Genomic DNA, 14355 nt, shown 5'->3' with positions numbered 1-14355 from the left:
GTTTGTGCTCTCAACATCTCTCTCTGTTAAATGGCTAAGTTGTTTCTTCTTTCCCCTCCTTCTTTTTAAATTAGTTTTTTTTACCCAAATATTATCATGAAATAACAAATAGTACGTTAATATAATAATGATAAAAAAGTAGAAAAGATGTCATTTCATTGATGGCTTTGTAATACCAAATGATAAAATAACTCATTATCTACTCCAGATCCTTACAGGAGTAATCATGATAAACATATTGTATATTATTTCTAAAGTGGCCACATAAAAACAGCCATTTAGATGAACACATAATACACTTAAAATACATAATTAAGAGCTTAGAATATCAATTGTTCTGCAGTTTTTAAATTATAAATGTAGACACACACCTAGGAATTCCTATAATATCAACTTACACAACTATATCATTCATTTAAATAGCTTCTTCGTGTATTTTTGTGTGGTATTAACATATGTGTGTCTGTGTGTTTAAATTGGTTACCTTCTAATGGACAGTTATAACATTTAGTCACTTCTATGTCTACATGAAATTTTAGTGCCAACTTCTTGACTGGCTTATATCTATTAAAACTCACAAATTACCTTTCTAATGTAGCCAATATTATTTTAAAATTAATTATGATAATTTACTATGTAACTTTCTCTATGTTAAAAAGTGTCTTTAATTTTTATGGAGCGGAATTGGGAAAAATATGGTTTTCTGAATCAAAATGACAATAAACTAGAGACAGTGAAAGCATTGCTTTTTACCTGTACCAGAGTCAACTCACATTTACCTCCTAAGAGCATTGAGTTTATGTGTATGGACATCTTTAAAATTTCTTTACTCTTTTCCTAATATTGTATATTTTAGTCATTTTTTTCCCATCAATCATTCATCACTTGGTTTGGATTTATAACCCACAAATTCCCTTTTTTTTTTTTTTGGTTGAGACAGGGACATAGTATGTTGCCCAGGCTGATCTTGAACTCCTGGGCTTAAGCAGTCCTCACACTTTGACCTCACAAAACACTGAGATTGAACTCATGAGCCACTGTACCTGCTCTACTAGTTGAATTTTAAAAGTCTTAAAGGAAATAAAAATGAAAATATATCTTCTATTTGTATTTTTCATGTAGCAATAACTACATACATAAAATATTGCTAACAGTGTTACATCAAATGTTACTAGTTGTTTAAAATTCCAACTGCAAGTGATAATTTATTATTTGATACTATATTTACCTCTATACTAACCAGTACCAAGCAAGGCCAAAAATATATGGTTCTTAGGGCTCACAGTTTAAGAAGGGCTTGGTAAATTAAATTATGATCAAAGGAGAAACTCTGGGATTAATAGACTTTAAAAATGTAAAATAAAACAAAATTATAAAAATTTTGTTCTTTAGCTTTAGAAACTGATTAATGTAAGTTTTAAAGTATTGGAAAATGGCCAGAGGCGTGTCTTTGTGCATACTCTCTTCCTTGTTAGACTGCCATCCGTCACCTTTTCCCTGTGATCTCTCATTCCTAACAGAGTTTAAAGCCTAGTTTATAGCCTTCATTAACCTTCTCAAGCTTATTTAGGTGTCACTTGTTTTTCTATCCTACTACCCTATGCACATCATTGTGTAGTACTTAGTCCATTGTATTTTAATGATGTTCTTATCTATCTCTCACATTACACCATTTAGAATATGGTTTATATCATGTACATTTCTATAATCTAATTGACATTTAATAAATGCTTACACTTACGTATTAAATTAGAAAAAAGTTTACATTTGTTCTGTGTGAGCTAAAGCAATTTGTCAGCATTGAATAGAAACAATAAAAAAGTAAATTTTGACTTAATAGAAAACAACATTTACCAATTGTAGTTCATGATAGGAGAAGCCACTTTGAATGGTAATGAGTTCCAAATTACCATAGATATTCCACATATGAATAAATATGAGTAAGTCTGGAAAGGATTGATTCATCAGACAGAAGTGTGAAATTCATGCTCTCACTACTTACTTTCTCTTTAAAGTCTAGCTCTTGATATACTAAAATCAATCTGTAAGTATATAATTTGTTCAAGTAAATCTTGTATTAATTATAAAAACAACTTATCAGTTAAATTGAAAGTCAATTGGCTCCATTTTCTAGACTAGGCCACTGAGGCATTAGCTGTATAAATGATATATTGGAGCTCAAAAACTATTGGGGCAGAATGGGAAGAATGATCACTGTATTCAAAGTGCAGCATTCTTTCTTTTATGCCACAATCATTCAGCAGAAAGAATATAGAGAGATGACTGTATTCATGGGTGGATAGGTCATTCAAAGCCCTTGAACACAGGACAGCGCTTTTGGCACTAGAAATGAACATGCTGAGTCCTCACAGAGACAGATGGATTTGATGACAGCAATACTGCATAAAGGCTTTTATTAATAGCCTTTATTTTTAGCCTAGTATATGCTATTCTTGTGTAAATGTTTAATCACTTTGGAAACTTACTAAGTATTTTTATCTCAGATAATATCTTGTTGGAAAAAATTCTAGTTAAATTATATATTGCTCTATAAAAGATCATAATGGTATAGTGACCTCTGTGTGTCCCAGATGAAAAAGTACTAGCTTGCCTGTCAGCCTTAGTTTTCCTAATGCTATTATGGAGACTGTGGCTTATAATAGATAAGGTAGTAGAAAGGGAATTAAATCTGTAAATTTATCAATAAAATGTACATGAAATTAGATAACATATACTCAAAATAGACATAATAAAAATGCACTTGAAATACAAAATACTTCATTTCCGTTCGGCAAGCTTAACAAATCACCCAAGCTTCAGAATGTCATATATACTCATGAAATAGATGACACCATTACATGGTAGCCCTGCAAAATCATATACAGTACTTCATGGCAGCCCACAAAGTAAAAATTTCAGATTATGGAGAATATAATTATCAAATATAAATTAAAATGAGCTTTAAACAACTAGAGATAATCGTTTCAGACTGCGTATCTCATATAATCTTTTACTTATCCTCTTTTGAATGCCGTTTGTTTTTCTGAGCAAGTTTAATTGCAGAATGACCCAGTGATTGTTTTTAAATACATCAAAAGAGAATTTTATTCAGTGAGCCAGTTTATGATTCTAGTTCTTTCTCTAATTAACTATAATCATTTCATGTCACTTTTGCTCTTTTATATAATTTGGGCATTGAAAGAGATGACTCAATTGCATTCTGTCTTTATTATAAAAATATATACATTAAATACAATTATTTATATTAATATCTAGAGAACTTACGTATTAAATATGATTAACAATGCTGTTTGTAAATTTTAAAATTCATGAAAGCTAAATATTCCATGGTGTAAATTACAGATTACTCTCAAAATTCTTTTGACTTTTTTTTAACTAAACAATAAATGTAAAAGTCTTAATTGTACAACTTGGTGAATATTTACAAAGATTGAAAAACTATTTCCTACATAACAAACTCCCAGACAAAGAAACAGAACATTATCACCACCAGAAAATCCTCTCTTGTGCCGGCATATGGTTATTTATCCTAAAATAATACGTTGAATAATAAATTAAAATATATTTGAATACGTAAAATAATAAAGGAAAATATGAAATCATTTTTTACCAAAATAGTAAATATTATGATAGATTAATAATAATCATAATAAAGAAGGTGGAGTGTCTTTCACTTAGAATTTAGATGTGCATGTTTTGTATTAAGTTAATATCAAATCAGTTGGATTGCTGATTTTAGCAACATTTCATGTTAAGAATTTTTATATTCACAAATACAATACAAATAAATTTAAAAGTAAAAAATTAAAAGGAACAGAGAGAAGAGAAAATTATATTTCTCATTAATAATTTCTGTTTCAGCAGTCATGAGGATTCAACCATAAGTTGGGTCTCCCCATGAACTTGGGAGTTAGAAAAAATAATTTTGCACTGTATTTAAAAATTTAAAAATATGTCTTATAGAACTTGAATAACTTCCAGAGTAAGGCTATCAGTGCCTTAAGAATTTAGCACATCAAATTGTAAATTTATATGTGTAGGGGAGGGGATAGAGTAATAATGTATAGGAAAAAGGAGTTTATATGGCATATTTAATGTGTTCTTCATATGATTACAATACCATGAGTAAACAAAACTGAAAAAAACCTAATCATTTAGTTTTCTAGGTAGCCTGTCTATGAGAAGAGAATGTGGTGGGCTAGTCTAGTGATCCACTTGATTGTGTTTTTCATTAAAAACTTATCAGGAGGCTGAGGCAGGAGAATCGCTTCAACTTGGGAGGTGGAGGTTGCAGTGAGCTGAGATTGCGCCATTGCACTACAGCCTGCGTGACAAGAGTGAGACTCTGTCTCAAAAACAAACAAACAAAACCTTATATAAGTTTTTCCTAGGCTTATGCATTTACTTAATGAAATTTTTAAGCCTCACCACCAGCACTCTCAAAATATTACTTATAAACATTTTTTAAAATGTAAACATTCAAGGATGATTGATAAACCTTGGACCAGCTTAATATCACAAAGTAAATGCCCTATTCTTGGACAATTTTGAGATACCTTTTAACATTCCAAAATTCCATCTGAAGTGCCTTAAATTTACATTCAAATTCTGACTCCATGAAATGCAGAGTGAAAGGAAGAAAATGAAAAATGAATATTGTTTAAATACCCATACTATCCAAAGCGATCTACAGTTTCAATCCTATCCCCATCAAAATCCCAATGGCAGTTTTTACAGAAATAAAAACAAATCCTAAAATTCATATGGGATCACAAATCACCAAAGTGATTGTAGGAAAGAATAACAAAGATGGAGGCAGCACTCTTCCCAATTTCAAAATATATTATAAACCTTGAGTGAGCAAAACAGTATGATACTAGCATAAATACAAATATATAGGCCAGTGGAACAGAATAAGAGAGCCCAGAAATAAACCAACCCCATTTACTGTCAAATGATCTTTGACAAAGCTACTTGGAATATACAATGGGGAAAGACCATCACTTTAACAAATGGTGTTGGGAAAATTGGACATCCACATGGAAAATGAATAATTTGGACTCCTACCTTACAACATAACAAACAAATCAACTCAAAGTGGATTAAAACTTAAACATAGGATCTGAAGCTATAAAAGTACTGTAAGAAAACAGGAAAAGCTCCTTGATGTTTGTTTTAGCAATGAATGCTTAGCACACCAAGAGCACAAGCAATAAAAGGAAAAATAGACAAGTATGGCTACATCATACTAAAATGCTTTCTGCACAGTGAAGGAACAATCAACAGAATGAAAAAACAAACAAACTACAAAATGGGAGAAAATGTTTGCAAAGCATATATAAGGGACTTGACTTGATATAGTCCGTTTTCACACTGCTATAAAGAACTGCCTAAGACTGGGTAATTTATAAAGAGGCTTAATTGATTCATAGTTCCACATGGCTGGGGAGGCCTCAGAAAACTTAGACAATTACGCTAGAAGGGGAAGAAGCACATCTTACATGGTGGCAGGTGAGGGAGAATGAGCCAGGGCAGGGAAATTTGCCTTTTAAAACCATCAGATCTCACGAGAAGTTACTCACTATCATGAGAACAACATGGAGGAAATCACCCCCATGATCCAGTCACCTCCCATGGGGCTCCTCCCTTGACATGGTGGAGATTATGGGGATCACAATTCAAGATGAGATTTGGGTAGGGTCACAGAGCCAAACCATATCAGGGCTAAAATAAAAATATCCAAAATATGTAAAATACTCCTACAAATCAATATCAAAAAGCAAAATCCAAAAAAAAAAAAAAAAAGCCTGGTTAAAAATGGGCAAAGTATTTAAACATTTCTCCAAAGAAGACATACAAATGGCCAACATGTATAGGACAATGTGCTCAACATCACTCGTCATGAAGGAAATGCAAACCTAACTAAAATGAGATATTACCTCATACTTGCAGCACTTTGGGAGGCCGAGGAGGGGAGATCACGAGGTCAGGAGATTGAGACCATCCTGACTAACACGGTGAAACTCCATCTCTACTAAAAATACAAAAAATTAGCTGGGTGTGGTGGCGGGCGCCTGTAGTCCCAGCTACTCGGAAGGCTGAGGCAGGAAAATGTCATGAACCCGGGAGGTGGAGCTTGCAGTGAGCCAAGATCATGCCACTGCATTCCAGCGTGGGTGACAGAGCAAGACTCCATATCAAAAAAATAATAAATAAATAAATAAATAAATAAATAAATAGAAGAGTTGATGAGGACGTGGAGAAAAGAGATCCTATATACATTGTTAGTGGGAATGCAAAATGGTACAGCTACTATGAAAAAGTAGTATGGACTTTCCCTCCAAAATTAAAAGTAGGACTACCATATGATCCACCATTCTCATTTCTAGGTATATAGCCAAAAGAATGGAAATCATCATCTAAAGAGATATTTGCATTCTTACGTTTATTGCAGCATTATTCACAATAACCATGTTATGGAAACAACTCACATGTCCATGTTCAGAAGAAAGAATAAAGCAAATGTGATATATTTATACAATTGAATGTTATTTAGCCTTTACAAGAGGGAAATCCTGTCATTTGTAAAGCATAGATGAACCTGAAGGACATTATGCTAAATGGGTTAAGCCAGTCACAAAAGAACAATATTGCATAATTCCACTTTTATGAAATATCTAAAATAGTCAAACTCACAGAAGCAGAGAATTTAATGGTTGTTGCCAGGGAATGGGAGGAGGGGGAAATTGGGGGTTGTTCAATGGATACAAAGTTTTTATTATACAAGATGGGTAAGTTCTACAGATCTGCTGAACAACATTCTGCCTATAGTTAGCAATACTGTATTGTGCAACTTAGGATTTTGTTAATAAAGTTTCATGTTGAGTAACAAGGAAAATAAAAGAAAAAAGGCACGAGAAAACTTTAGTGATAGATATGTCTGTTACCTCGACTATAGTTATGGTTTCATGGGTATATGCATATGTGCAAATTTATCAAATTGTATACATTAAATATGTGGAGCTTTAAATATCAATTATGCCTTAATAAAATTGTTTTAAAAATTTTAAAAAGCAGAAAAACAATAGAAAAGACTATTTAAAATATAAGGCATATATCTAACACTATACCAATTATATTTTTAGTATAAATAATTTTTTAAGGTTGAAACAAAGGGCATGCAAAAGTACTAAAAATTATAGGAATCATGCGTTCTTCTCTAGGATACACAATATAAGAGGAAACATCTTATATTATGGTACCTCCAAGGTCAAAACGTCAGTAGGATCCTATAGTGAGCGTCAAAATAATTTAATTTCACATTAGGAAAGAAAGAAGAAACCTACTTACAGAATTGGAAAATAGTTGCTATATTAATTTGGGCATAAAATAGTTGCTATATATTAAGTTGGGGATAAAATAGTTGCTATATTAATTTGGGGATATCAACATTTCTTTATAATTCCTAATCATCAATGCTTTGGGGTAATGACCAGGAATAAAATATCTGAGTCTGAAATAACTAACAGCTGGAAAAGCAAAATAGAAGAAAAAGGACTGTTTTCACTAGCCACTAAGATTTTTTAGAATGAAGTTTTTTGTTTCCCCTAAGCCTCCTTTCCATTTAAGCCTCCTTTCCATTAAGAATTGGTTAAGATTATTAACCAATTCTTCTACCTGTATTATTCTTAAACAACATTTTAAAATAGTTTTAAAATTTCAGAATCTGTATTTTTCATCAGTACTTTAATTTTATGTACAATATTATTTATTTCTCATTATTATTATTATGGTATATACTTTGAGTTTTGTTTGTTCAAAGGAAGTTTCAGTTAATCATTTAAAAAAAATTCAGCAATTCCATTTCAAGAAACATAAACTGATCTTTTGTAGCTTTGAAAATTTTCAAAATAAAAATTTGGGGACAACACTCCAAGGTGACTTCTAGTGTAATATGACCAATTCCTCCTCTGGCAGCAGCTGCCCAGATAGAAATATTAGAGTGAGTCAAGAGATGCTCTAGAGATGCTCCATCTCATTCTTATGGGGACAAGTGAGGAACATGCTTTTCCTCGCTTGTCCACATAATGTTTTAAGGTAGACTGTAACGTTTGTTGGAAATAAAGTTCAGTCGTAGAGTTCAGAATCCAGAGTTGGAAGGGGGCTTAGAGTCATATACTTCAGTAGTTCCAGATTCTTGGATTTTATGGACCAACGTAAATTTAAAAGATACACACACAGTGGGAGAGAAAGAGAGAGAGAGAAAGACAGAACAAAACAAAACAAAAGCTGGGAAACTGACAAAAGTTTGCTAACTTTATTTGTCTACTAATGACTGACATACAAAATTAAAAACCCTGTCTATCATTCCATCTGTTATCATACTTACATCAAAAAAAAAGAAAATCTGTCAAGAAAAAAATCAATCTATTATCTAAGAGTAAAGTGTTTTAAATATTGGCTACATTTAACCATATAAATATACACCTTGTTCTTCCTACCTTCCTTAGTTGACAAATAAAAATTGTGTAGTTACAGTGCAAAAAAAGAAAGAAAGAAACATGAGTTGAGTGCCTGCTAGTACATGCCAAGTATGGTGTTAGTCACAGAGATGGGGTGGTTGTTAGGGGAGCAGCTGGCTGCCAGAGAAGAACTGAACACACCACTCCACTAGACTTACAATCTAGTAATACATGCACACAAGCACATATATACAAATGCATAATGTTTACATTTAAAAAGTAAGATAATTTAAATACTAGACTCATATAACAAAGTATATTGCGACTGTATAGGATCAAATATAACATGAAGCAAATTGTCATTTTTTAAAAACTTTACATTTTAAAAACTTTACATTTAGTGTATTTATCTAGGGCAGGGATATACCTGACAAAATGATCATTAATGTTGACAATTACCCTGTTTCATTGCAGTTATACAGGTTTTCCTGTACATTTTCTTGTTCTAATTAGAGTTTTAAGATAGGTTCTAAAAACCTGCATTTTTTTTTTTGTTAACTCGTTTGATTAAGCACTTGTTTAACTGTCATGTATCTATGGAACATACATATTTGGGGTTACAATTTTAAGAAATTCCTTGTTTGATAGAGCTATAACTAGAGTTGTGAGTTGTATATTACCATTAATGTTCACAAAAAATTGTGGAAGAGTAGTAATATTGATATTATTTTTCTTGTTATTTACAGTATGTGGGAGATTTATTTATGTGCAGAACTAAATACCTAAATTTCTCTATAATTCAGAATAATAAATAGGATGACAACTAGACTATTTTAATATATATTTAGCATAATATACATATAAAATAATATACATATACTTGTGAATCTTCCTGTGCTACTGAAGCTAAGTGGAATTAAAAAATATTCACCCATTCAAATACATACATTAAAAAAGGGGAAAAAAGGACACTTGGCTAGGCAATATCAGAATGTTACAAAGGGAGAAATATAATAAGGACAAATAATAATGAGTATATTTTTAAGAAAAAGGAATAATACCCTTTTGCAATCAGGCATAATATTCCCATACACTGAAAGAATGCAGCCTTAGAAACAGGCTATCAATTCGAAGGTTTAGAGTGACAATTTTGCTTTTTAGAAGTAAGCATAATCATATTCCTGCCTTGATCACTTATGGTGGTTATTCAAATAAAATGAAATAATTTTATATGAAATAACACATTGTAATATATAACAGTGAAAATAGGAGGATTTTGTAGTAATTAAAAACATTTTTCCCTTTTCAAACACCACACTTCACACACACACACACAGAATCCTTTAAAGAGCCACAGTTATATTTTAAGTAAGAAAATAATTAATTTTAATTTTGTTGTTGCTACCGGGATTATAGACAGTCACTAATTGAAAAATCTTCAACTACTTTATTTGTCCATTGGGGCTGCTATAACACCATAGACTGGGTGGCTTATACAAATCAGAAATTTATTTCTCATAGTTCTGGAGGCTGAAAGCCCAAGATCAAAGTGCCAGTAGATTCTGTGTCCAGCGAAGGTATATTTTTTGGTTCATAGACATCTTTTTCTGTAACCTCACATGGCAGAAGGGGCAAAAGAGTTCTCTAAGGCCTCTTTTATAACAGCACTAATCCCATTCAGGAGGGCTCTACCTAATTAGCTCCTAAATGCCTCATTTCCTGATTCCATCACATTAGGGATTACGTTTTTATATATGAATTTTGGGTAGAAAGCATTCAGTATATGGCAGTTACTCCAGGTATATTAGTTCCTGAAGAACACAGGCATTCCCCAGGAAAAGACTTCCTGGGTTCCATGAGTTTACTTTCTTACATCTGTTAAGTCTTTACTAAAATATCAACATCTCTGTGAGATCTTTTTGGACTCCTCTATGTAATGCCATAAAAAACTACACACTTTGTAGCATTTTCTGTCCTCTAACAATTTCATTAGTCACCACCTAACATTGATTTTACTTACTTTTATGTTTATTTTCTGTCCATCTCTTCTTCCTAAAAATAAGCTATAATTTAGCAGGAATTTTCATTTGATTTTTTTTTTGACTTTTTTAGCAGCACCTATAACAATAAATGACATAGAATAGTTATTAAATAAATATGTGTTGAATGAATGAATAATAACGTATATTAAACTATGAAACTATATCAGTGCAGAAGGTACAGTATTTTAAAATGTAGACATTTGATTCAAAGTAGAGACATTTTACTGTCTTTGATAAACTGTTTCAATTCATATATAAATTCAAAGATAAAGGTGGAGTATAGGAAAGGCAGAGACGCAGAGATGCATTAAAATAGTGTTCAGACCTTCACGTCTGAACAAGATTGACTTACAGTGATTAAATTTACACTCCTTCCTGAAGCAACCATAAAACAGACAAAATAAATAAAATAATGGGTTGCAAGACACTGCACATCAGGCAATGAAACAGTGATCCCCGAGAGACAGGAAATAAATGAGGTTAAATCTTACAGTTGCCAAGATAATTGCTTCGTGAGAATTTTCAGACCTCAGCATTAGTAAAGGAAGCCCAATCAGAGCCTAGAAGATACCTTGACTTCAGGAGACAAGACTGAGCGTCCACGGTGGCAAAGACTGCTAGAGCATCCAGGGAAGAGCACCAAACAAAAAAGTTTCATAGATAAACTTTATAGGGACTGGTAGAACAAATCCCTCTAGTATTCACTGGAGTACTCATCAGTACACGAGTGTATGGAAAATACAGGGAAAAACAATAGTATGAATTCTCATGACGCAAACACTGATAGAACTGCAAAAAATAGACAAATTCAGAATTATAGCAGGAAATTTTAATATCTCTTTTTCAATAAATGGTGAATCATTTAAGGACAAGATCAAGAAGGAAATTCTGAAACCAACCAACTTTGACTAAGTGACATCTATAAACACTATACCCAAAAACAACATAATATATATTTTTCAACAAAATTTATCAAGTTTTAGCCATAACAATCAGAAAAAAATACTTGGTAATGATAGCCCAAATGTCAGAAGGGGAGAAAGTATACTGTTGTAAGATTCTTACACTAGAAATAGAATGGTATAATTTAGCTTGAAGGTAGACTGTAATAAAAGAGGTATCCTATAAACAATTAAGCAGCAAAGTAGAATAAAGTAATATTTGGTGTTAACAAATATGTTAATTTTCTTGATTATGACGATGTGTTCAAAGATGTTACACATATGTCAAAATATATCAGATTGTATGATTTAATTGTGTACATTTTACTGTGTCTTTTTAAGCCTCAAAAAATTTTTAACATTTTCACCTTTAAGAACTTACATGTCTATTGGAATAATAAATCTTTTTATTTGTATACTTCTTCTTGCTTTAAAGTTAGTTTAGCCAGAGATCTTTCTTCTACTTTTCACCCTCTAAATTACTAGACCTAAAGGCATGTCAACTGAGTAGATTCTAGAAATTTTTGTTTTGAAGAAGAGAATTTTCTGGACTTATTCTCAAAGGCCTTTAAAAAGGAAAAGACTTATGCTGTGAATGAGTTTTGAACTTACAAACCTTCAAGCATTAAACTAAACTAAAATAAAACACAATGAGTCAACTTGCCTTTCTATGTGACAGAAAAGTAAGTCTGAAAGTTAGTACTTTAGAATCTTCTTTACCAAGAAGACTTGCACTTGCTGAGGGAATCATTTACCTTAATTATTTCTTCAAAGAGAAATTTATGTGCCACTTAGTAGCTACCACCTAATTAATATACATGCATGCATGCATACATATATAGTTATATACAGTATATGCGTATAGCTTGTGTATGTGTTTGTGTGTATATGTATTTTGCTTTCATACCTGTATATCTATCTGTCTGTCTGTCTATCTATCTATTGTGTATACATTTAAAACTAAAGAATTGAGAACTAAATGATTGTCCCAAGCTTGTCCTAGCTCCCTTCTCAGGATAAACTGAGAAGTGGACAATAGTGCCAATAGTGGCTTGTGCAATGAAACATACTTTTCACCAGCTGCTGGGAGTGTTGCCCACTGATGGTTTATAGCTCAGTGCTTCTTCCAGAGTTATTCTCTGTCAAAGGAAGCTACCTTCTAAAAGGTTATACCACCTGGGATAGACCATGTCAAACGACCTATTAATTTGATAAGGCTGGACACCTTGTCTGAATTAGGTACTTCTTTGAGGGCCACTTCATCCAAACTTCATAATGTATAAGATCCTGTAAGGCCAATGTTTGAACTACATTGCATTGAAATCTCCTGCTTTAATATTTTATGTTCCCCTTGTTTCTTACAGGTGTTGATCATGAGATTACTCCTCAATAAACTTCTTGTAGGAAAACGCGTTTATCTCGCCATATGTTTGACAGGACCAACAGAAGAAAATGCTCTGATTCATTATCTGTTAAATTATCATCATCTGTTAGTATTCTTTAAATTTTAGGAGTTATAACTTTAATTTCTTTTTTTTTAAAAATTATATCAGTGTTCTTTTTTTATTATACTTTAAGTTTTAGGGTACATGTGCACAATGTGCATGTTTGTTACATATGTATACATGTGCCATGTTGGTGTGCTGCACCCATTAACTCGTCATTTAACATTAGGTATATCTCCTAATGCTATCCCTGCCCCCTCCCCCCACCCCACAACAGGCCTTGGTGTGTGATATTCCCGTTCCTGTGTTCATGTATTCTCATTGTTTAATTCCCACCTATGAGTGAGAACATGTGCTGTTTGGTTTTTTGTCCTTGTGATAGTTTGCTGAGAATGATGGTTTCCAGCTTCATCCATGTCTCTACAAAGGACATGAACTCATCATTTTTTATGGCTACATAGTATTCCATGGTGTATATGTGCCACATTTTCTTAATCCAGTCTATCATTGATGGACATTTGGGTTGGTTCCAAGTCTTTGCTATTGTGAATAGTGCCGCAATGAACATATGTGTGCATGTGTCTTTATAGCAGCATGTTTTATAATCCTTTGGGTTTATACCCAATAATGGGATGGCTTGGTCAAATGGTATTTCTAGTTCTAGATCCCTGAGGAATCGCCACTCTGACTTCCACAATGGTTGAACTAGTTTACAGTCCCACCAACAGTGTAAAAGTGTTCCTATTTCTCCACATCCTCTCCAGCACCTGTAGTTTCCTGACTTTAATGATCACCATTCTAACTGGTGTGAGGTGGTATCTCATTGTGGTTTTGATTTGCATTTCTCTGATGGCCAGTGATGATGAGCATTTTTTCATGTGTCTGTTGGCTGCATAAATGTCTTCTTTTGAGAAGTATCTGTTCATATCCTTTGCCCACTTTTTGATGGGGTTGTTTGATTTTTTCTTGTGAATTTGTTTGAAATCATTGTAGATTCTGGATATTAGCCCTTTGTCAGATGAGTAGATTGCAAAAATTTTCTCCCATTCTGTAGGTTGCCTGTTCACTCTGATGGTAGTTTCTTTTGCTGTGCAGAAGCTCTTTGGTTTAATGATATCACATTTGTCAATTTTGGCTTTTGTTGCCATTGCTTTTGGTGTTTTAGACATGAAGTCCTTGCCCATGCCTATGTCCTGAATCATATTGCCTAGGTTTTCTTTTAGGGTTTTTATGGTTTTAGGTCTAACATTTAAGTCTTTAATCCATCTTGAATTAATTTTTGTATAAGGTGTAAGGAAGGGATCCAGTTTCAGCTTTCTCCATATGGCTAGCCAGTTTTCCCAGCACCATTTATTAAATAGGGAATCCTTTCCTCATTTCTTGTTTTTCTCAGGTTTGTAGTTGTAGATATATGGCGTTATTTCCGAGGGCTCTGTTCTGTTCA

This window comes from Pongo pygmaeus, chromosome 6, assembly GCF_028885625.2.
Source record: "Pongo pygmaeus isolate AG05252 chromosome 6, NHGRI_mPonPyg2-v2.0_pri, whole genome shotgun sequence".
NCBI lineage: Eukaryota > Metazoa > Chordata > Mammalia > Primates > Hominidae > Pongo > Pongo pygmaeus.
This window is presented reverse-complemented; position numbering follows the sequence as displayed.